A 24,912-nucleotide genomic window follows, 5' to 3' on the forward strand; every position below is an offset into this window, starting at 1 on the left:
ACTTGCAACTTGCTTTAACATGTTTAACAGTGCATGAATTGTTGTTTAAAACAAAAAAGAATGATGCATTTTATGGCTGGATCTGTTTTATCACTTTCTGAATTGGATGTTGAAAATGAGCTTATCTCAGCCAGCAGAGAGGTCAAATCACAGTAATGCAAACTCAGTCAGAGACAAAGATTTTCACTTGCAACTTGCTTTAACATGTTTAACAGTGCATGAATTGTTGTCTAAAACAAAAAAGAATGATGCATTTTATGGCTGGATCTGTTTTATCACTTTCTGAATTGGACGTTGAAAATGAGCTTATCTCAGCCAGCAGAGAGGTCAAATCACAGTAATGCAAACTCAGTCAGAGACAAAGATTTTCACTTGCAACTTGCTTTAACATGTTTACAGTGCATGAAATGTTGTCTAAAACAAAAAAGTATGGTGCATTTTATGGCTGGATCTGGTTTTATCACATTCTGAATTGAACGTTGAAAATGAGCTTTTCAGAGCCAGCAGAGGTCAAAATAAGCAGTAATGCAAACTCAGTCAGAGACATAGATTTTCACTTGCAACTTGCTTTAACATGTTTAACAGTGCATGAATTGTTGTCTAAAACAAAAAAGAATGATGCATTTTATGGCTGGATCTGGTTTTATCACATTCTGAATTGAACGTTGAAAATGAGCTTTTCAGAGCCAGCAGAGGTCAAAATAAGCAGTAATGCAAACTCAGTCAGAGACGTAGATTTTCACTTGCAACTTGCTTTAACATGTTTAACAGTGCATAAATTGTTGTCTAAAACAAAAAAGAATGATGCATTTTATGGCTGGATCTGGTTTTATCACATTCTGAATTGAACGTTGAAAATGAGCTTATCTCAGCCAGCAGAGAGGTCAAATCACAGTAATGCAAACTCAGTCAGAGACAAAGATTTTCACTTGCAACTTGCTTTAACATGTTTAACAGTGCATGAATTGTTGTCTAAAACAAAAAAGAATGATGCATTTTATGGCTGGATCTGGTTTTATCACATTCTGAATTGAACGTTGAAAATGAGCTTTTCAGAGCCAGCAGAGGTCAAAATAAGCAGTAATGCAAACTCAGTCAGAGACATAGATTTTCACTTGCAACTTGCTTTAACATGTTTAACAGTGCATGAATTGTTGTCTAAAACAAAAAAGAATGATGCATTTTATGGCTGGATCTGTTTTATCACTTTCTGAATTGGACGTTGAAAATGAGCTTATCTCAGCCAGCAGAGAGGTTAAATCACAGTAATGCAAACTCAGTCAGAGACATAGATTTTCACTTGCAACTTGCTTTAACATGTTTAACAGTGCATGAATTGTTGTCTAAAACAAAAAAGAATGATGCATTTTATGGCTGGATCTGTTTTATCACTTTCTGAATTGCACGTTGAAAATGAGCTTATCTCAGCCAGCAGAGAGGTCAAATCACAGTAATGCAAACTCAGTCAGAGACATAGATTTTCACTTGCAACTTGCTTTAACATGTTTAACAGTGCATGAATTGTTGTCTAAAACAAAAAAGAATGATGTATTGTATGGCTGGATCTGGTTTTATCACATTCTGAATTGAACGTTGAAAATGAGCTTTTCAGAGCCAGCAGAGGTCAAAATAAGCAGTAATGCAAACTCAGTCAGAGACGTAGATTTTCACTTGCAACTTGCTTTAACATGTTTAACAGTGCATAAATTGTTGTCTAAAACAAAAAAGAATGATGCATTTTATGGCTGGATCTGGTTTTATCACATTCTGAATTGAACGTTGAAAATGAGCTTTTCAGAGCCAGCAGAAGTCAAAATAAGCAGTAATGCAAACTCAGTCAGAGACATAGATTTTCACTTGCAACTTGCTTTAACATGTTTAACAATGCATGAATTGTTGTCTAAAACAAAAAAGAATGATGCATTTTATGGCTGGATCTGTTTTATCACTTTCTGAATACGACGTTGAAAATGAGCTTATCTCAGCCAGCAGAGAGGTCAAATCACAGTAATGCAAACTCAGTCAGAGACATAGATTTTCACTTGCAACTTGCTTTAACATGTTTAACAGTGCATGAAATGTTGTCTAAAACAAAAAAGTATGGTGCATTTTATGGCTGGATCTGGTTTTATCACATTTTGAATTGAACGTTGAAAATGAGCTTTTCAGAGCCAGCAGAGGTCAAAATAAGCAGTAATGCAAACTCAGTCAGAGACATAGATTTTCACTTGCAACTTGCTTTAACATGTTTAACAGTGCATGAAATGTTGTCTAAAACAAAAAAGAATGGTGCATTTTATGGCTGGATCTGTTTTTATCACTTTCTGAATTGGACGTTGAAAATGAGCTTATCTCAGCCAGCAGAGAGGTCAAATCACAGTAATGCAAACTCAGTCAGAGACAAAGATTTTCACTTGCAACTTGCTTTAACATGTTTAACAGTGCATGAATTGTTGTCTAAAACAAAAAAGAATGATGCATTTTATGGCTGGATCTGTTTTATCACTTTCTGAATTGGACGTTGAAAATGAGCTTATCTCAGCCAGCAGAGAGGTCAAATCACAGTAATGCAAACTCAGTCAGAGACAAAGATTTTCACTTGCAACTTGCTTTAACATGTTTACAGTGCATGAAATGTTGTCTAAAACAAAAAAGTATGGTGCATTTTATGGCTGGATCTGGTTTTATCACATTCTGAATTGAACGTTGAAAATGAGCTTTTCAGAGCCAGCAGAGGTCAAAATAAGCAGTAATGCAAACTCAGTCAGAGACATAGATTTTCACTTGCAACTTGCTTTAACATGTTTAACAGTGCATGAATTGTTGTCTAAAACAAAAAAGAATGATGCATTTTATGGCTGGATCTGGTTTTATCACATTCTGAATTGAACGTTGAAAATGAGCTTTTCAGAGCCAGCAGAGGTCAAAATAAGCAGTAATGCAAACTCAGTCAGAGACGTAGATTTTCACTTGCAACTTGCTTTAACATGTTTAACAGTGCATAAATTGTTGTCTAAAACAAAAAAGAATGATGCATTTTATGGCTGGATCTGGTTTTATCACATTCTGAATTGAACGTTGAAAATGAGCTTATCTCAGCCAGCAGAGAGGTCAAATCACAGTAATGCAAACTCAGTCAGAGACAAAGATTTTCACTTGCAACTTGCTTTAACATGTTTAACAGTGCATGAATTGTTGTCTAAAACAAAAAAGAATGATGCATTTTATGGCTGGATCTGGTTTTATCACATTCTGAATTGAACGTTGAAAATGAGCTTTTCAGAGCCAGCAGAGGTCAAAATAAGCAGTAATGCAAACTCAGTCAGAGACATAGATTTTCACTTGCAACTTGCTTTAACATGTTTAACAGTGCATGAATTGTTGTCTAAAACAAAAAAGAATGATGCATTTTATGGCTGGATCTGTTTTATCACTTTCTGAATTGGACGTTGAAAATGAGCTTATCTCAGCCAGCAGAGAGGTTAAATCACAGTAATGCAAACTCAGTCAGAGACATAGATTTTCACTTGCAACTTGCTTTAACATGTTTAACAGTGCATGAATTGTTGTCTAAAACAAAAAAGAATGATGCATTTTATGGCTGGATCTGTTTTATCACTTTCTGAATTGCACGTTGAAAATGAGCTTATCTCAGCCAGCAGAGAGGTCAAATCACAGTAATGCAAACTCAGTCAGAGACATAGATTTTCACTTGCAACTTGCTTTAACATGTTTAACAGTGCATGAATTGTTGTCTAAAACAAAAAAGAATGATGTATTGTATGGCTGGATCTGGTTTTATCACATTCTGAATTGAACGTTGAAAATGAGCTTTTCAGAGCCAGCAGAGGTCAAAATAAGCAGTAATGCAAACTCAGTCAGAGACGTAGATTTTCACTTGCAACTTGCTTTAACATGTTTAACAGTGCATAAATTGTTGTCTAAAACAAAAAAGAATGATGCATTTTATGGCTGGATCTGGTTTTATCACATTCTGAATTGAACGTTGAAAATGAGCTTTTCAGAGCCAGCAGAAGTCAAAATAAGCAGTAATGCAAACTCAGTCAGAGACATAGATTTTCACTTGCAACTTGCTTTAACATGTTTAACAATGCATGAATTGTTGTCTAAAACAAAAAAGAATGATGCATTTTATGGCTGGATCTGTTTTATCACTTTCTGAATACGACGTTGAAAATGAGCTTATCTCAGCCAGCAGAGAGGTCAAATCACAGTAATGCAAACTCAGTCAGAGACATAGATTTTCACTTGCAACTTGCTTTAACATGTTTAACAGTGCATGAAATGTTGTCTAAAACAAAAAAGTATGGTGCATTTTATGGCTGGATCTGGTTTTATCACATTTTGAATTGAACGTTGAAAATGAGCTTTTCAGAGCCAGCAGAGGTCAAAATAAGCAGTAATGCAAACTCAGTCAGAGACATAGATTTTCACTTGCAACTTGCTTTAACATGTTTAACAGTGCATGAAATGTTGTCTAAAACAAAAAAGAATGGTGCATTTTATGGCTGGATCTGTTTTTATCACTTTCTGAATTGGACGTTGAAAATGAGCTTATCTCAGCGAGCAGAGAGGTCAAATCACAGTAATGCAAACTCAGTCAGAGACATAGATTTTCACCTGCAACTTGCTTTAACATGTTTAACAGTGCATGAAATGTGGTCTAAAACAAAAAAGAATGGTGCATTTTATGGCTGGATCTGTTTTTATCACTTTCTGAATTGGACGTTGAAAATGAGCTTATCTCAGCGAGCAGAGAGGTCAAATCACAGTAATGCAAACTCAGTCAGAGACATTAATTTTCACCTGCAACTTGCTTTAACATGTTTAACAGTGCATGAAATGTTGTCTAAAACAAAAAAGAATGATGCATTTTATGGCTGGATCTGTTTTATCACTTTCTGAATTGGACGTTGAAAATGAGCTTATCTCAGCCAGCAGAGAGGTCAAATCACAGTAATGCAAACTCAGTCAGAGACATAGATTTTCACTTGCAACTTGCTTTAACATGTTTAACAGTGCATGAATTGTTGTCTAAAACAAAAAAGAATGATGCATTTTATGGCTGGATCTGTTTTTATCACTTTCTGAATTGGACGTTGAAAATGAGCTTATCTCAGCCAGCAGAGAGGTCAAATCACAGTAATGCAAACTCAGTCAGAGACATAGATTTTCACTTGCAACTTGCTTTAACATGTTTAACAGTGCATGAATTGTTGTCTAAAACAAAAAAGAATGATGCATTTTATGGCTGGATCTGGTTTTATCACATTCTGAATTGAACGTTGAAAATGAGCTTTTCAGAGCCAGCAGAGGTCAAAATAAGGAGTAATGCAAACTCAGTCAGAGACATAGATTTTCACTTGCAACTTGCTTTAACATGTTTAACAGTGCATGAATTGTTGTTTAAAACAAAAAAGAATGATGCATTTTATGGCTGGATCTGTTTTATCACTTTCTGAATTGGACGTTGAAAATGAGCTTATCTCAGCCAGCAGAGAGGTCAAATCACAGTAATGCAAACTCAGTCAGAGACATAGATTTTCACTTGCAACTTGCTTTAACATGTTTAACAGTGCATGAATTGTTGTCTAAAACAAAAAAGAATGATGCATTTTATGGCTGGATCTGGTTTTATCACATTCTGAATTGACTATTGAAAATGAGCTTTTCAGAGCCAGCAGAGGTCAAAATAAGCAGTAATGCAAACTCAGTCAGAGACATAGATTTTCACTTGCAACTTGCTTTAACATGTTTAACAATGCATGAATTGTTGTCTAAAACAAAAAAGAATGATGCATTTTATGGCTGGATCTGTTTTTATCACTTTCTGAATTGGACGTTGAAAATGAGCTTATCTCAGCCAGCAGAGAGGTCAAATCACAGTAATGCAAACTCAGTCAGAGACATAGATTTTCACTTGCAACTTGCTTTAACATGTTTAACAGTGCATGAATTGTTGTCTAAAACAAAAAAGAATGATGCATTTTATGGCTGGATCTGTTTTATCACTTTCTTAATTGGACGTTGAAAATGAGCTTATCTCAGCCAGCAGAGAGATCAAATCACAGTAATGCAAACTCAGTCAGAGACAAAGATTTTCACTTGCAATTTGCTTTAACATGTTTAACAGTGCATGAATTGTTGTTTAAAACAAAAAAGAATGATGCATTTTATGGCTGGATCTGTTTTTATCACTTTCTGAATTGGACGTTGAAAATGAGCTTATCTCAGCCAGCAGAGAGGTCAAATCACATTAATGCAAACTCAGTCAGAGACATAGATTTTCACTTGCAACTTGCTTTAACATGTTTAACAGTGCATGAATTGTTGTCTAAAACAAAAAAGAATGATGCATTTTATGGCTGGATCTGGTTTTATCACATTCTGAATTGAATGTTGAAAATGAGCTTTTCAGAGCCAGCAGAGGTCAAAATAAGCAGTATTGCAAACTCAGTCAGAGACATAGATTTTCACTTGCAACTTGCTTTAACATGTTTAACAATGCATGAATTGTTGTCTAAAACAAAAAAGATTGATGCATTTTATGGCTGGATCTGTTTTATCACTTTCTGAATTGGACGTTGAAAATGAGCTTATCTCAGCCAGCAGAGAGGTCAAATCACAGTAATGCAAACTCAGTCAGAGACATAGATTTTCACTTGCAACTTGCTTTAACATGTTTAACAGTGCATGAATTGTTGTCTAAAACAAAAAAGAATGATGCATTTTATGGCTGGATCTGTTTTATCACTTTCTGAATTGCACGTTGAAAATGAGCTTATCTCAGCCAGCAGAGAGGTCAAATCACAGTAATGCAAACTCAGTCAGAGACATAGATTTTCACTTGCAACTTGCTTTAACATGTTTAACAGTGCATGAATTGTTGTCTAAAACAAAAAAGAATGATGCATTTTATGGCTGGATCTGGTTTTATCACATTCTGAATTGAACGTTGAAAATGAGCTTTTCAGAGCCAGCAGAAGTCAAAATAAGCAGTAATGCAAACTCAGTCAGAGACATAGATTTTTACTTGCAACTTGCTTTAACATGTTTAACAGTGCATGAATTGTTGTCTAAAACAAAAAAGAATGATGCATTTTATGGCTGGATCTGTTTTATGACTTTCTGAATTGGACGTTGAAAATGAGCTTATCTCAGCCAGCAGAGAGGTCAAATCACAGTAATGCAAACTCAGTCAGAGACATAGATTTTCACTTGCAACTTGCTTTAACATGTTTAACAGTGCATGAATTGTTGTCTAAAACAAAAAAGAATGATGCATTTTATGGCTGAATCTGTTTTATCACTTTCTGAATTGCACGTTGAAAATAAGCTTATCTCAGCCAGCAGAGAGGTCAAATCACAGTAATGCAAACTCAGTCAGAGACATAGATTTTCACTTGCAACTTGCTTTAACATGTTTAACAGTGCATGAATTGTTGTCTAAAACAAAAAAGAATGATGCATTTTATGGCTGGATCTGTTTTTATCACTTTCTGAATTGGACGTTGAAAATGAGCTTATCTCAGCCAGCAGAGAGGTCAAATCACAGTAATGCAAACTCAGTCAGAGACATAGATTTTCACTTGCAACTTGCTTTAACATGTTTAACAGTGCATGAATTGTTGTCTAAAACAAAAAAGAATGATGCATTTTATGGCTGGATCTGGTTTTATCACATTCTGAATTGAACGTTGAAAATGAGCTTTTCAGAGCCAGCAGAGGTCAAAATAAGCAGTAATGCAAACTCAGTCAGAGACATAGATTTTCACTTGCAACTTGCTTTAACATGTTTAACAGTGCATGAAATGTTGTCTAAAACAAAAAAGAATGGTGCATTTTATGGCTGGATCTGTTTTTATCACTTTCTGAATTGGACGTTGAAAATGAGCTTATCTCAGCGAGCAGAGAGGTCAAATCACAGTAATGCAAACTCAGTCAGAGACATAGATTTTCACCTGCAACTTGCTTTAACATGTTTAACAATTCATGAAATGTTGTCTAAAACAAAAAAGAATGATGCATTTTATGGCTGGATCTGTTTTATCACTTTCTGAATTGGACGTTGAAAATGAGCTTATCTCAGCCAGCAGAGAGGTCAAATCACAGTAATGCAAACTCAGTCAGAGACATAGATTTTCACTTGCAACTTGCTTTAACATGTTTAACAGTGCATGAATTGTTGTCTAAAACAAAAAAGAATGATGCATTTTATGGCTGGATCTGTTTTTATCACTTTCTGAATTGCACGTTGAAAATGAGCTTATCTCAGCCAGCAGAGAGGTCAAATCACAGTAATGCAAACTCAGTCAGAGACATAGATTTTCACTTGCAACTTGCTTTAACATGTTTAACAGTGCATGAATTGTTGTCTAAAACAAAAAAGAATGATGCATTTTATGGCTGGATCTGGTTTTATCACATTCTGAATTGAACGTTGAAAATGAGCTTTTCAGAGCCAGCAGAGGTCAAAATAAGCAGTAATGCAAACTCAGTCAGAGACGTAGATTTTCACTTGCAACTTGCTTTAACATGTTTAACAGTGCATAAATTGTTGTCTAAAACAAAAAAGAATGATGCATTTTATGGCTGGACCTGGTTTTATCACATTCTGAATTGAACGTTGAAAATGAGCTTTTCAGAGCCAGCAGAGGTCAAAATAAGCAGTAATGCAAACTCAGTCAGAGACATAGATTTTCACTTGCAACTTGCTTTAACATGTTTAACAATGCATAAATTGTTGTCTAAAACAAAAAAGAATGATGCATTTTATGGCTGGATCTGTTTTATCACTTTCTGAATTGGACGTTGAAAATGAGCTTATCTCAGCCAGCAGAGAGGTCAAATCACAGTAATGCAAACTCAGTCAGAGACAAAGATTTTCACTTGCAACTTGCTTTAACATGTTTACAGTGCATGAAATGTTGTCTAAAACAAAAAAGTATGGTGCATTTTATGGCTGGATCTGGTTTTATCACATTCTGAATTGAACGTTGAAAATGAGCTTTTCAGAGCCAGCAGAGGTCAAAATAAGCAGTAATGCAAACTCAGTCAGAGACATACATTTTCACTTGCAACTTGCTTTAACATGTTTAACAGTGCATGAATTGTTGTTTAAAACAAAAAAGAATGATGCATTTTATGGCTGGATCTGTTTTATCACTTTCTGAATTGGACGTTGAAAATGAGCTTATCTCAGCCAGCAGAGAGGTCAAATCACAGTAATGCAAACTCAGTCAGAGACATAGATTTTCACTTGCAACTTGCTTTAACATGTTTAACAGTGCATGAATTGTTGTCTAAAACAAAAAAGAATGATGCATTTTATGGCTGGATCTGGTTTTATCACATTCTGAATTGAACGTTGAAAATGAGCTTTTCAGAGCCAGCAGAGGTCAAAATAAGCAGTAATGCAAACTCAGTCAGAGACGTAGATTTTCTCTTGCAACTTGCTTTAACATGTTTAACAGTGCATAAATTGTTGTCTAAAACAAAAAAGAATGATGCATTTTATGGCTGGACCTGGTTTTATCACATTCTGAATTGAACGTTGAAAATGAGCTTTTCAGAGCCAGCAGAGGTCAAAATAAGCAGTAATGCAAACTCAGTCAGAGACATACATTTTCACTTGCAACTTGCTTTAACATGTTTAACAGTGCATGAATTGTTGTTTAAAACAAAAAAGAATGATGCATTTTATGGCTGGATCTGTTTTATCACTTTCTGAATTGGACGTTGAAAATGAGCTTATCTCAGCCAGCAGAGAGGTCAAATCACAGTAATGCAAACTCAGTCAGAGACATAGATTTTCACTTGCAACTTGCTTTAACATGTTTAACAGTGCATGAATTGTTGTCTAAAACAAAAAAGAATGATGCATTTTATGGCTGGATCTGGTTTTATCACATTCTGAATTGAACGTTGAAAATGAGCTTTTCAGAGCCAGCAGAGGTCAAAATAAGCAGTAATGCAAACTCAGTCAGAGACGTAGATTTTCACTTGCAACTTGCTTTAACATGTTTAACAGTGCATAAATTGTTGTCTAAAACAAAAAAGAATGATGCATTTTATGGCTGGACCTGGTTTTATCACATTCTGAATTGAACGTTGAAAATGAGCTTTTCAGAGCCAGCAGAGGTCAAAATAAGCAGTAATGCAAACTCAGTCAGAGACATAGATTTTCACTTGCAACTTGCTTTAACATGTTTAACAATGCATAAATTGTTGTCTAAAACAAAAAAGAATGATGCATTTTATGGCTGGATCTGTTTTTATCACTTTCTGAATTGCACGTTGAAAATGAGCTTATCTCAGCCAGCAGAGAGGTCAAATCACAGTAATGCAAACTCAGTCAGAGACATAGATTTTCACTTGCAACTTGCTTTAACATGTTTAACAGTGCATGAATTGTTGTCTAAAACAAAAAAGAATGATGCATTTTATGGCTGGATCTGGTTTTATCACATTCTGAATTGAACGTTGAAAATGAGCTTTTCAGAGCCAGCAGAGGTCAAAATAAGCAGTAATGCAAACTCAGTCAGAGACGTAGATTTTCACTTGCAACTTGCTTTAACATGTTTAACAGTGCATAAATTGTTGTCTAAAACAAAAAAGAATGATGCATTTTATGGCTGGACCTGGTTTTATCACATTCTGAATTGAACGTTGAAAATGAGCTTTTCAGAGCCAGCAGAGGTCAAAATAAGCAGTAATGCAAACTCAGTCAGAGACATAGATTTTCACTTGCAACTTGCTTTAACATGTTTAACAATGCATAAATTGTTGTCTAAAACAAAAAAGAATGATGCATTTTATGGCTGGATCTGTTTTATCACTTTCTGAATTGGACGTTGAAAATGAGCTTATCTCAGCCAGCAGAGAGGTCAAATCACAGTAATGCAAACTCAGTCAGAGACAAAGATTTTCACTTGCAACTTGCTTTAACATGTTTACAGTGCATGAAATGTTGTCTAAAACAAAAAAGTATGGTGCATTTTATGGCTGGATCTGGTTTTATCACATTCTGAATTGAACGTTGAAAATGAGCTTTTCAGAGCCAGCAGAGGTCAAAATAAGCAGTAATGCAAACTCAGTCAGAGACATACATTTTCACTTGCAACTTGCTTTAACATGTTTAACAGTGCATGAATTGTTGTTTAAAACAAAAAAGAATGATGCATTTTATGGCTGGATCTGTTTTATCACTTTCTGAATTGGACGTTGAAAATGAGCTTATCTCAGCCAGCAGAGAGGTCAAATCACAGTAATGCAAACTCAGTCAGAGACATAGATTTTCACTTGCAACTTGCTTTAACATGTTTAACAGTGCATGAATTGTTGTCTAAAACAAAAAAGAATGATGCATTTTATGGCTGGATCTGGTTTTATCACATTCTGAATTGAACGTTGAAAATGAGCTTTTCAGAGCCAGCAGAGGTCAAAATAAGCAGTAATGCAAACTCAGTCAGAGACGTAGATTTTCTCTTGCAACTTGCTTTAACATGTTTAACAGTGCATAAATTGTTGTCTAAAACAAAAAAGAATGATGCATTTTATGGCTGGACCTGGTTTTATCACATTCTGAATTGAACGTTAAAAATGAGCTTTTCAGAGCCAGCAGAGGTCAAAATAAGCAGTAATGCAAACTCAGTCAGAGACATACATTTTCACTTGCAACTTGCTTTAACATGTTTAACAGTGCATGAATTGTTGTTTAAAACAAAAAAGAATGATGCATTTTATGGCTGGATCTGTTTTATCACTTTCTGAATTGGACGTTGAAAATGAGCTTATCTCAGCCAGCAGAGAGGTCAAATCACAGTAATGCAAACTCAGTCAGAGACATAGATTTTCACTTGCAACTTGCTTTAACATGTTTAACAGTGCATGAATTGTTGTCTAAAACAAAAAAGAATGATGCATTTTATGGCTGGATCTGGTTTTATCACATTCTGAATTGAACGTTGAAAATGAGCTTTTCAGAGCCAGCAGAGGTCAAAATAAGCAGTAATGCAAACTCAGTCAGAGACGTAGATTTTCACTTGCAACTTGCTTTAACATGTTTAACAGTGCATAAATTGTTGTCTAAAACAAAAAAGAATGATGCATTTTATGGCTGGACCTGGTTTTATCACATTCTGAATTGAACGTTGAAAATGAGCTTTTCAGAGCCAGCAGAGGTCAAAATAAGCAGTAATGCAAACTCAGTCAGAGACATAGATTTTCACTTGCAACTTGCTTTAACATGTTTAACAATGCATAAATTGTTGTCTAAAACAAAAAAGAATGATGCATTTTATGGCTGGATCTGTTTTATCACTTTCTGAATTGGACGTTGAAAATGAGCTTATCTCAGCCAGCAGAGAGGTCAAATCACAGTAATGCAAACTCAGTCAGAGACAAAGATTTTCACTTGCAACTTGCTTTAACATGTTTACAGTGCATGAAATGTTGTCTAAAACAAAAAAGTATGGTGCATTTTATGGCTGGATCTGGTTTTATCACATTCTGAATTGAACGTTGAAAATGAGCTTTTCAGAGCCAGCAGAGGTCAAAATAAGCAGTAATGCAAACTCAGTCAGAGACATATATTTTCACTTGCAACTTGCTTTAACATGTTTAACAGTGCATGAATTGTTGTTTAAAACAAAAAAGAATGATGCATTTTATGGCTGGATCTGTTTTATCACTTTCTGAATTGGACGTTGAAAATGAGCTTATCTCAGCCAGCAGAGAGGTCAAATCACAGTAATGCAAACTCAGTCAGAGACATAGATTTTCACTTGCAACTTGCTTTAACATGTTTAACAGTGCATGAATTGTTGTCTAAAACAAAAAAGAATGATGCATTTTATGGCTGGATCTGGTTTTATCACATTCTGAATTGAACGTTGAAAATGAGCTTTTCAGAGCCAGCAGAGGTCAAAATAAGCAGTAATGCAAACTCAGTCAGAGACGTAGATTTTCTCTTGCAACTTGCTTTAACATGTTTAACAGTGCATAAATTGTTGTCTAAAACAAAAAAGAATTATGCATTTTATGGCTGGACCTGGTTTTATCACATTCTGAATTGAACGTTGAAAATGAGCTTTTCAGAGCCAGCAGAGGTCAAAATAAGCAGTAATGCAAACTCAGTCAGAGACATACATTTTCACTTGCAACTTGCTTTAACATGTTTAACAGTGCATGAATTGTTGTTTAAAACAAAAAAGAATGATGCATTTTATGGCTGGATCTGTTTTATCACTTTCTGAATTGGACGTTGAAAATGAGCTTATCTCAGCCAGCAGAGAGGTCAAATCACAGTAATGCAAACTCAGTCAGAGACATAGATTTTCACTTGCAACTTGCTTTAACATGTTTAACAGTGCATGAATTGTTGTCTAAAACAAAAAAGAATGATGCATTTTATGGCTGGATCTGGTTTTATCACATTCTGAATTGAACGTTGAAAATGAGCTTTTCAGAGCCAGCAGAGGTCAAAATAAGCAGTAATGCAAACTCAGTCAGAGACGTAGATTTTCACTTGCAACTTGCTTTAACATGTTTAACAGTGCATAAATTGTTGTCTAAAACAAAAAAGAATGATGCATTTTATGGCTGGACCTGGTTTTATCACATTCTGAATTGAACGTTGAAAATGAGCTTTTCAGAGCCAGCAGAGGTCAAAATAAGCAGTAATGCAAACTCAGTCAGAGACATAGATTTTCACTTGCAACTTGCTTTAACATGTTTAACAATGCATAAATTGTTGTCTAAAACAAAAAAGAATGATGCATTTTATGGCTGGATCTGTTTTATCACTTTCTGAATTGGACGTTGAAAATGAGCTTATCTCAGCCAGCAGAGAGGTCAAATCACAGTAATGCAAACTCAGTCAGAGACAAAGATTTTCACTTGCAACTTGCTTTAACATGTTTACAGTGCATGAAATGTTGTCTAAAACAAAAAAGTATGGTGCATTTTATGGCTGGATCTGGTTTTATCACATTCTGAATTGAACGTTGAAAATGAGCTTTTCAGAGCCAGCAGAGGTCAAAATAAGCAGTAATGCAAACTCAGTCAGAGACATAGATTTTCACTTGCAACTTGCTTTAACATGTTTAACAGTGCATGAATTGTTGTTTAAAACAAAAAAGAATGATGCATTTTATGGCTGGATCTGTTTTATCACTTTCTGAATTGGACGTTGAAAATGAGCTTATCTCAGCCAGCAGAGAGGTCAAATCACAGTAATGCAAACTCAGTCAGAGACAAAGATTTTCACTTGCAACTTGCTTTAACATGTTTAACAGTGCATGAATTGTTGTCTAAAACAAAAAAGAATGATGCATTTTATGGCTGGATCTGGTTTTATCACATTCTGAATTGAACGTTGAAAATGAGCTTTTCAGAGCCAGCAGAGGTCAAAATAAGCAGTAATGCAAACTCAGTCAGAGACGTAGATTTTCACTTGCAACTTGCTTTAACATGTTTAACAGTGCATAAATTGTTGTCTAAAACAAAAAAGAATGATGCATTTTATGGCTGGATCTGGTTTTATCACATTCTGAATTGAACGTTGAAAATGAGCTTTTCAGAGCCAGCAGAGGTCAAAATAAGCAGTAATGCAAACTCAGTCAGAGACATAGATTTTCACTTGCAACTTGCTTTAACATGTTTAACAATGCATGAATTGTTGTCTAAAACAAAAAAGAATGATGCATTTTATGGCTGGATCTGTTTTATCACTTTCTGAATTGGACGTTGAAAATGAGCTTATCTCAGCCAGCAGAGAGGTCAAATCACAGTAATGCAAACTCAGTCAGAGACATAGATTTTCACTTGCAACTTGCTTTAACATGTTTAACAGTGCATGAAATGTTGTCTAAAACAAAAAAGTATGGTGCATTTTATGGCTGGATCTGGTTTTATCACATTCTGAATTGAACGTTGAAAATGAGCTTTTCAGAGCCAGCAGAGGTCAAAATAAGCAGTAATGCAAACTCAGTCAGAGACATAGATTTTCACTTGCAACTTGCTTTAACATGTTTAACAGTGCATGAATTGTTGTTTAAAACAAAAAAGAATGATGCATTTTATGGCTGGATCTGTTTTATCACTTTCTGAATTGGACGTTGAAAATGAGCTTATCTCAGCCAGCAGAGAGGTCAAATCACAGTAATGCAAACTCAGTCAGAGACAAAGATTTTCACTTGCAACTTGCTTTAACATGTTTAACAGTGCATGAATTGTTGTCTAAAACAAAAAAGAATGATGCATTTTATGGCTGGATCTGGTTTTATCACATTCTGAATTGAACGTTGAAAATGAGCTTTTCAGAGCCAGCAGAGGTCAAAATAAGCAGTAATGCAAACTCAGTCAGAGACATAGATTTTCACTTGCAACTTGCTTTAACATGTTTAACAGTGCATGAATTGTTGTCTAAAACAAAAAAGAATGATGCATTTTATGGCTGGATCTGTTTTATCACTTTCTGAATTGGACGTTGAAAATGAGCTTATCTCAGCCAGCAGAGAGGTTAAATCACAGTAATGCAAACTCAGTCAGAGACATAGATTTTCACTTGCAACTTGCTTTAACATGTTTAACAGTGCATGAATTGTTGTCTAAAACAAAAAAGAATGATGCATTTTATGGCTGGATCTGGTTTTATCACATTCTGAATTGAACGTTGAAAATGAGCTTTTCAGAGCCAGCAGAGGTCAAAATAAGCAGTAATGCAAACTCAGTCAGAGACATAGATTTTCACTTGCAACTTGCTTTAACATGTTTAACAGTGCATGAATTGTTGTCTAAAACAAAAAAAGAATGATGCATTTTATGGCTGGATCTGTTTTATCACTTTCTGAATTGGACGTTGAAAATGAGCTTATCTCAGCCAGCAGAGAGGTCAAATCACAGTAATGCAAACTCAGTCAGAGACATAGATTTTCACTTGCAACTTGCTTTAACATGTTTAACAGTGCATGAATTGTTGTCTAAAACAAAAAAGAATGATGCATTTTATGGCTGGATCTGTTTTATCACTTTCTGAATTGCACGTTGAAAATGAGCTTATCTCAGCCAGCAGAGAGGTCAAATCACAGTAATGCAAACTCAGTCAGAGACATAGATTTTCACTTGCAACTTGCTTTAACATGTTTAACAGTGCATGAATTGTTGTCTAAAACAAAAAAGAATGATGTATTGTATGGCTGGATCTGGTTTTATCACATTCTGAATTGAACGTTGAAAATGAGCTTTTCAGAGCCAGCAGAGGTCAAAATAAGCAGTAATGCAAACTCAGTCAGAGACGTAGATTTTCACTTGCAACTTGCTTTAACATGTTTAACAGTGCATAAATTGTTGTCTAAAACAAAAAAGAATGATGCATTTTATGGCTGGATCTGGTTTTATCACATTCTGAATTGAACGTTGAAAATGAGCTTTTCAGAGCCAGCAGAAGTCAAAATAAGCAGTAATGCAAACTCAGTCAGAGACATAGATTTTCACTTGCAACTTGCTTTAACATGTTTAACAATGCATGAATTGTTGTCTAAAACAAAAAAGAATGATGCATTTTATGGCTGGATCTGTTTTATCACTTTCTGAATACGACGTTGAAAATGAGCTTATCTCAGCCAGCAGAGAGGTCAAATCACAGTAATGCAAACTCAGTCAGAGACATAGATTTTCACTTGCAACTTGCTTTAACATGTTTAACAGTGCATGAAATGTTGTCTAAAACAAAAAAGTATGGTGCATTTTATGGCTGGATCTGGTTTTATCACATTCTGAATTGAACGTTGAAAATGAGCTTTTCAGAGCCAGCAGAGGTCAAAATAAGCAGTAATGCAAACTCAGTCAGAGACATAGATTTTCACTTGCAACTTGCTTTAACATGTTTAACAGTGCATGAAATGTTGTCTAAAACAAAAAAGAATGGTGCATTTTATGGCTGGATCTGTTTTCATCACTTTCTGAATTGGACGTTGAAAATGAGCTTATCTCAGCGAGCAGAGAGGTCAAATCACAGTAATGCAAACTCAGTCAGAGACATAGATTTTCACCTGCAACTTGCTTTAACATGTTTAACAGTGCATGAAATGTTGTCTAAAACAAAAAAGAATGATGCATTTTATGGCTGGATCTGTTTTATCACTTTCTGAATTGGACGTTGAAAATGAGCTTATCTCAGCCAGCAGAGAGGTCAAATCACAGTAATGCAAACTCAGTCAGAGACATAGATTTTCACTTGCAACTTGCTTTAACATGTTTAACAGTGCATGAATTGTTGTCTTAAACAAAAAAGAATGATGCATTATATGGCTGGATCTGTTTTATCACTTTCTGAATTGCACGTTGAAAATGAGCTTATCTCAGCCAGCAGAGAGGTCAAATCACAGTAATGCAAACTCAGTCAGAGACATAGATTTTCACTTGCAACTTGCTTTAACATGTTTAACAGTGCATGAATTGTTGTCTAAAACAAAAAAGAATGATGCATTTTATGGCTGGATCTGTTTTTATCACTTTCTGAATTGCACGTTGAAAATGAGCTTATCTCAGCCAGCAGAGAGGTCAAATCACAGTAATGCAAACTCAGTCAGAGACATAGATTTTCACTTGCAACTTGCTTTAACATGTTTAACAGTGCATGAATTGTTGTCTAAAACAAAAAAGAATGATGCATTTTATGGCTGGATCTGGTTTTATCACATTCTGAATTGAACATTGAAAATGAGCTTTTCAGAGCCAGCAGAGGTCGAAATAAGCAGTAATGCAAACTCAGTCAGAGACATAGATTTTCACTTGCAACTTGCTTTAACATGTTTAACAGTGCATGAATTGTTGTCTAAAACAAAAAAGAATGATGCATTGTATGGCTGGATCTGGTTTTATCACATTCTGAATTGAACGTTGAAAATGAGCTTTTCAGAGCCAGCAGAGGTCAAAATAAGCAGTAATGCAAACTCAGTCAGAGACGTAGATTTTCACTTGCAACTTGCTTTAACATGTTTAACAGTGCATGAATTGTTGTCTAAAACAAAAAAGAATGATGCATTTTATGGCTGGATCTGTTTTATCACTTTCTGAATTGGACGTTGAAAATGAGCTTATCTCAGCCAGCAGAGAGGTCAAATCACAGTAATGCAAACTCAGTCAGAGACATAGATTTTCACTTGCAACTTGCTTTAACATGTTTAACAGTGCATGAATTGTTGTCTTAAACAAAAAAGAATGATGCATTATATGGCTGGATCTGTTTTATCACATTCTGAATTGAACGTTGAAAATGAGCTTTTCAGAGCCAGCAGAGGTCAAAATAAGCAGTAATGCAAACTCAGTCAGAGACGTAGATTTTCACTTGCAACTTGCTTTAACATGTTTAACAGTGCATGAATTGTTGTCTAAAACAAAAAAGAATGATGCATTTTATGGCTGGATCTGGTTTTATCACATTCTGAATTGAACGTTGAAAATGAGCTTTTCAGAGCCAGCAGAGGTCAAAATAATTAGTAATGCAAACTCAGTCAGAGACATAGATTTTCACTTGCAACTTGCTTTAACATGTTTAACAATGCATGAATTGTTGTCTAAAACAAAAAAGAATGATGCATTTTATGGCTGGATCTGTTTTATCACTTTCTGAATTGGACGTTGAAAATGAGCTTATCTCAGCCAGCAGAGAGGTCAAATCACAGTAATGCAAACTCAGTCAGAGACATAGATTTTCACTTGCAACTTGCTTTAACATGTTTAACAGTGCATGAATTGTTGTCTAAAACAAAAAAGAATGATGCATTTTATGGCTGGATCTGTTTTATCACTTTCTGAATTGCACGTTGAAAATGAGCTTATCTCAGCCAGCAGAGAGGTCAAATCACAGTAATGCAAACTCAGTCAGAGACATAGATTTTCACTTGCAACTTGCTTTAACATGTTTAACAGTGCATGAATTGTTGTCTAAAACAAAAAAGAATGATGCATTGTATGGCTGGATCTGGTTTTATCACATTCTGAATTGAACGTTGAAAATGAGCTTTTCAGAGCCAGCAGAGGTCAAAATAAGCAGTAATGCAAACTCAGTCAGAGACGTAGATTTTCACTTGCAACTTGCTTTAACATGTTTAACAGTGCATAAATTGTTGTCTAAAACAAAAAAGAATGATGCATTTTATGGCTGGATCTGGTTTTATCACATTCTGAATTGAACGTTGAAAATGAGCTTTTCAGAGCCAGCAGAGGTCAAAATAAGCAGTAATGCAAACTCAGTCAGAGACATAGATTTTCACTTGCAACTTGCTTTAACATGTTTAACAATGCATGAATTGTTGTCTAAAACAAAAAAGAATGATGCATTTTATGGCTGGATCTGTTTTATCACTTTCTGAATACGACGTTGAAAATGAGCTTATCTCAGCCAGCAGAGAGGTCAAATCACAGTAATGCAAACTCAGTCAGAGACATAGATTTTCACTTGCAACTTGCTTTAACATGTTTAACAGTGCATGAAATGTTGTCTAAAACAAAAAAGTATGGTGCATTTTATGGCTGGATCTGGTTTTATCACATTCTGAATTGAACGTTGAAAATGAGCTTTTCAGAGCCAGCAGAGGTCAAAATAAGCAGTAATGCAAACTCAGTCAGAGACATAGATTTTCACTTGCAACTTGCTTTAACATGTTTAACAGTGCATGAAATGTTGTCTAAAACAAAAAAGAATGGTGCATTTTATGGCTGGATCTGTTTTTATCACTTTCTGAATTGGACGTTGAAAATGAGCTTATCTCAGCGAGCAGAGAGGTCAAATCACAGTAATGCAAACTCAGTCAGAGACATAGATTTTCACCTGCAACTTGCTTTAACATGTTTAACAGTGCATGAAATGTTGTCTAAAACAAAAAAGAATGATGCATTTTATGGCTGGATCTGTTTTATCACTTTCTGAATTGGACGTTGAAAATGAGCTTATCTCAGCCAGCAGAGAGGTCAAATCACAGTAATGCAAACTCAGTCAGAGACATAGATTTTCACTTGCAACTTGCTTTAACATGTTTAACAGTGCATGAATTGTTGTCTTAAACAAAAAAGAATGATGCATTATATGGCTGGATCTGTTTTATCACTTTCTGAATTGCACGTTGAAAATGAGCTTATCTCAGCCAGCAGAGAGGTCAAATCACAGTAATGCAAACTCAGTCAGAGACATAGATTTTCACTTGCAACTTGCTTTAACATGTTTAACAGTGCATGAATTGTTGTCTTAAACAAAAAAGAATGATGCATTTTATGGCTGGATCTGTTTTTATCACTTTCTGAATTGCACGTTGAAAATGAGCTTATCTCAGCCAGCAGAGAGGTCAAATCACAGTAATGCAAACTCAGTCAGAGACATAGATTTTCACTTGCAACTTGCTTTAACATGTTTAACAGTGCATGAATTGTTGTCTAAAACAAAAAAGAATGATGCATTTTATGGCTGGATCTGTTTTTATCACTTTCTGAATTGCACGTTGAAAATGAGCTTATCTCAGCCAGCAGAGAGGTCAAATCACAGTAATGCAAACTCAGTCAGAGACATAGATTTTCACTTGCAACTTGCTTTAACATGTTTAACAGTGCATGAATTGTTGTCTAAAACAAAAAAGAATGATGCATTTTATGGCTGGATCTGGTTTTATCACATTCTGAATTGAACGTTGAAAATGAGCTTTTCAGAGCCAGCAGAGGTCAAAATAAGCAGTAATGCAAACTCAGTCAGAGACATAGATTTTCACTTGCAACTTGCTTTAACATGTTTAACAGTGCATGAATTGTTGTCTAAAACAAAAAAGAATGATGCATTGTATGGCTGGATCTGGTTTTATCACATTCTGAATTGAACGTTGAAAATGAGCTTTTCAGAGCCAGCAGAGGTCAAAATAAGCAGTAATGCAAACTCAGTCAGAGACGTAGATTTTCACTTGCAACTTGCTTTAACATGTTTAACAGTGCATGAATTGTTGTCTTAAACAAAAAAGAATGATGCATTTTATGGCTGGATCTGTTTTTATCACTTTCTGAATTGCACGTTGAAAATGAGCTTATCTCAGCCAGCAGAGAGGTCAAATCACAGTAATGCAAACTCAGTCAGAGACATAGATTTTCACTTGCAACTTGCTTTAACATGTTTAACAGTGCATGAATTGTTGTCTAAAACAAAAAAGAATGATGCATTTTATGGCTGGATCTGTTTTTATCACTTTCTGAATTGCACGTTGAAAATGAGCTTATCTCAGCCAGCAGAGAGGTCAAATCACAGTAATGCAAACTCAGTCAGAGACATAGATTTTCACTTGCAACTTGCTTTAACATGTTTAACAGTGCATGAATTGTTGTCTAAAACAAAAAAGAATGATGCATTTTATGGCTGGATCTGGTTTTATCACATTCTGAATTGAACGTTGAAAATGAGCTTTTCAGAGCCAGCAGAGGTCAAAATAAGCAGTAATGCAAACTCAGTCAGAGACATAGATTTTCACTTGCAACTTGCTTTAACATGTTTAACAGTGCATGAATTGTTGTCTAAAACAAAAAAGAATGATGCATTGTATGGCTGGATCTGGTTTTATCACATTCTGAATTGAACGTTGAAAATGAGCTTTTCAGAGCCAGCAGAGGTCAAAATAAGCAGTAATGCAAACTCAGTCAGAGACGTAGATTTTCACTTGCAACTTGCTTTAACATGTTTAACAGTGCATGAATTGTTGTCTAAAACAAAAAAGAATGATGCATTTTATGGCTGGATCTGGTTTTATCACATTCTGAATTGAACGTTGAAAATGAGCTTTTCAGAGCCAGCAGAGGTCAAAATAATTAGTAATGCAAACTCAGTCAGAGACATAGATTTTCACTTGCAACTTGCTTTAACATGTTTAACAATGCATGAATTGTTGTCTAAAACAAAAAAGAATGATGCATTTTATGGCTGGATCTGTTTTATCACTTTCTGAATTGGACGTTGAAAATGAGCTTATCTCAGCCAGCAGAGAGGTCAAATCACAGTAATGCAAACTCAGTCAGAGACATAGATTTTCACTTGCAACTTGCTTTAACATGTTTAACAGTGCATGAAATGTTGTCTAAAACAAAAAAGTATGGTGCATTTTATGGCTGGATCTGGTTTTATCACTTTCTGAATTGAACGTTGAAAATGAGCTTTTCAGAGCCAGCAGAGGTCAAAATAAGCAGTAATGCAAACTCAGTCAGAGACATAGATTTTCACTTGCAACTTGCTTTAACATGTTTAACAGTGCATGAATTGTTGTTTAAAACAAAAAAGAATGATGCATTTTATGGCTGGATCTGTTTTATTACTTTCTGAATTGGACGTTGAAAATGAGCTTATCTCAGCCAGCAGAGAGGTCAAATCACAGTAATGCAAACTCAGTCAGAGACATAGATTTTTACTTGCAACTTGCTTTAACATGTTTAACAATGCATGAATTGTTGTCTAAAACAAAAAAGAATGATGCATTTTATGGCTGGATCTGTTTTATCACTTTCTGAATTGGACGTTGAAAATGAGCTTATCTCAGCCAGCAGAGAGGTCAAATCACAGTAATGCAAACTCAGTCAGAGACATAGATTTTCACTTGCAACTTGCTTTAACATGTTTAACAGTGCATGAATTGTTGTCTAAAACAAAAAAGAATGATGCATTGTATGGCTGGATCTGGTTTTATCACATTCTGAATTGAACGTTGAAAATGAGCTTTTCAGAGCCAGCAGAGGTCAAAATAAGCAGTAATGCAAACTCAGTCAGAGACGTAGATTTTCACTTGCAACTTGCTTTAACATGTTTAACAGTGCATAAATTGTTGTCTAAAACAAAAAAGAATGATGCATTTTATGGCTGGATCTGGTTTTATCACATTCTGAATTGAACGTTGAAAATGAGCTTTTCAGAGCCAGCAGAGGTCAAAATAAGCAGTAATGCAAACTCAGTCAGAGACATAGATTTTCACTTGCAACTTGCTTTAACATGTTTAACAATGCATGAATTGTTGTCTAAAACAAAAAAGAATGATGCATTTTATGGCTGGATCTGTTTTATCACTTTCTGAATACGACGTTGAAAATGAGCTTATCTCAGCCAGCAGAGAGGTCAAATCACAGTAATACAAACTCAGTCAGAGACATAGATTTTCACTTGCAACTTGCTTTAACATGTTTAACAGTGCATGAAATGTTGTCTAAAACAAAAAAGTATGGTGCATTTTATGGCTGGATCTGGTTTTATCACATTCTGAATTGAACGTTGAAAATGAGCTTTTCAGAGCCAGCAGAGGTCAAAATAAGCAGTAATGCAAACTCAGTCAGAGACATAGATTTTCACTTGCAACTTGCTTTAACATGTTTAACAGTGCATGAAATGTTGTCTAAAACAAAAAAGAATGGTGCATTTTATGGCTGGATCTGTTTTTATCACTTTCTGAATTGGACGTTGAAAATGAGCTTATCTCAGCGAGCAGAGAGGTCAAATCACAGTAATGCAAACTCAGTCAGAGACATAGATTTTCACCTGCAACTTGCTTTAACATGTTTAACAGTGCATGAAATGTTGTCTAAAACAAAAAAGAATGATGCATTTTATGGCTGGATCTGTTTTATCACTTTCTGAATTGGACGTTGAAAATGAGCTTATCTCAGCCAGCAGAGAGGTCAAATCACAGTAATGCAAACTCAGTCAGAGACATAGATTTTCACTTGCAACTTGCTTTAACATGTTTAACAGTGCATGAATTGTTGTCTTAAACAAAAAAGAATGATGCATTATATGGCTGGATCTGTTTTATCACTTTCTGAATTGCACGTTGAAAATGAGCTTATCTCAGCCAGCAGAGAGGTCAAATCACAGTAATGCAAACTCAGTCAGAGACATAGATTTTCACTTGCAACTTGCTTTAACATGTTTAACAGTGCATGAATTGTTGTCTAAAACAAAAAAGAATGATGCATTTTATGGCTGGATCTGTTTTTATCACTTTCTGAATTGCACGTTGAAAATGAGCTTATCTCAGCCAGCAGAGAGGTCAAATCACAGTAATGCAAACTCAGTCAGAGACATAGATTTTCACTTGCAACTTGCTTTAACATGTTTAACAGTGCATGAATTGTTGTCTAAAACAAAAAAGAATGATGCATTTTATGGCTGGATCTGGTTTTATCACATTCTGAATTGAACGTTGAAAATGAGCTTTTCAGAGCCAGCAGAGGTCAAAATAAGCAGTAATGCAAACTCAGTCAGAGACATAGATTTTCACTTGCAACTTGCTTTAACATGTTTAACAGTGCATGAATTGTTGTCTAAAACAAAAAAGGATGATGCATTGTATGGCTGGATCTGGTTTTATCACATTCTGAATTGAACGTTGAAAATGAGCTTTTCAGAGCCAGCAGAGGTCAAAATAAGCAGTAATGCAAACTCAGTCAGAGACGTAGATTTTCACTTGCAACTTGCTTTAACATGTTTAACAGTGCATGAATTGTTGTCTAAAACAAAAAAGAATGATGCATTTTATGGCTGGATCTGGTTTTATCACATTCTGAATTGAACGTTGAAAATGAGCTTTTCAGAGCCAGCAGAGGTCAAAATAATTAGTAATGCAAACTCAGTCAGAGACATAGATTTTCACTTGCAACTTGCTTTAACATGTTTAACAATGCATGAATTGTTGTCTAAAACAAAAAAGAATGATGCATTTTATGGCTGGATCTGTTTTATCACTTTCTGAATTGCACGTTGAAAATGAGCTTATCTCAGCCAGCAGAGAGGTCAAATCACAGTAATGCAAACACAGTCAGAGACATAGATTTTCACTTGCAACTTGCTTTAACATGTTTAACAGTGCATGAATTGTT

The sequence above is a fragment of the Danio rerio genome, chromosome 25 (genome assembly GCF_049306965.1).
Source record: "Danio rerio strain Tuebingen ecotype United States chromosome 25, GRCz12tu, whole genome shotgun sequence".
NCBI lineage: Eukaryota > Metazoa > Chordata > Actinopteri > Cypriniformes > Danionidae > Danio > Danio rerio.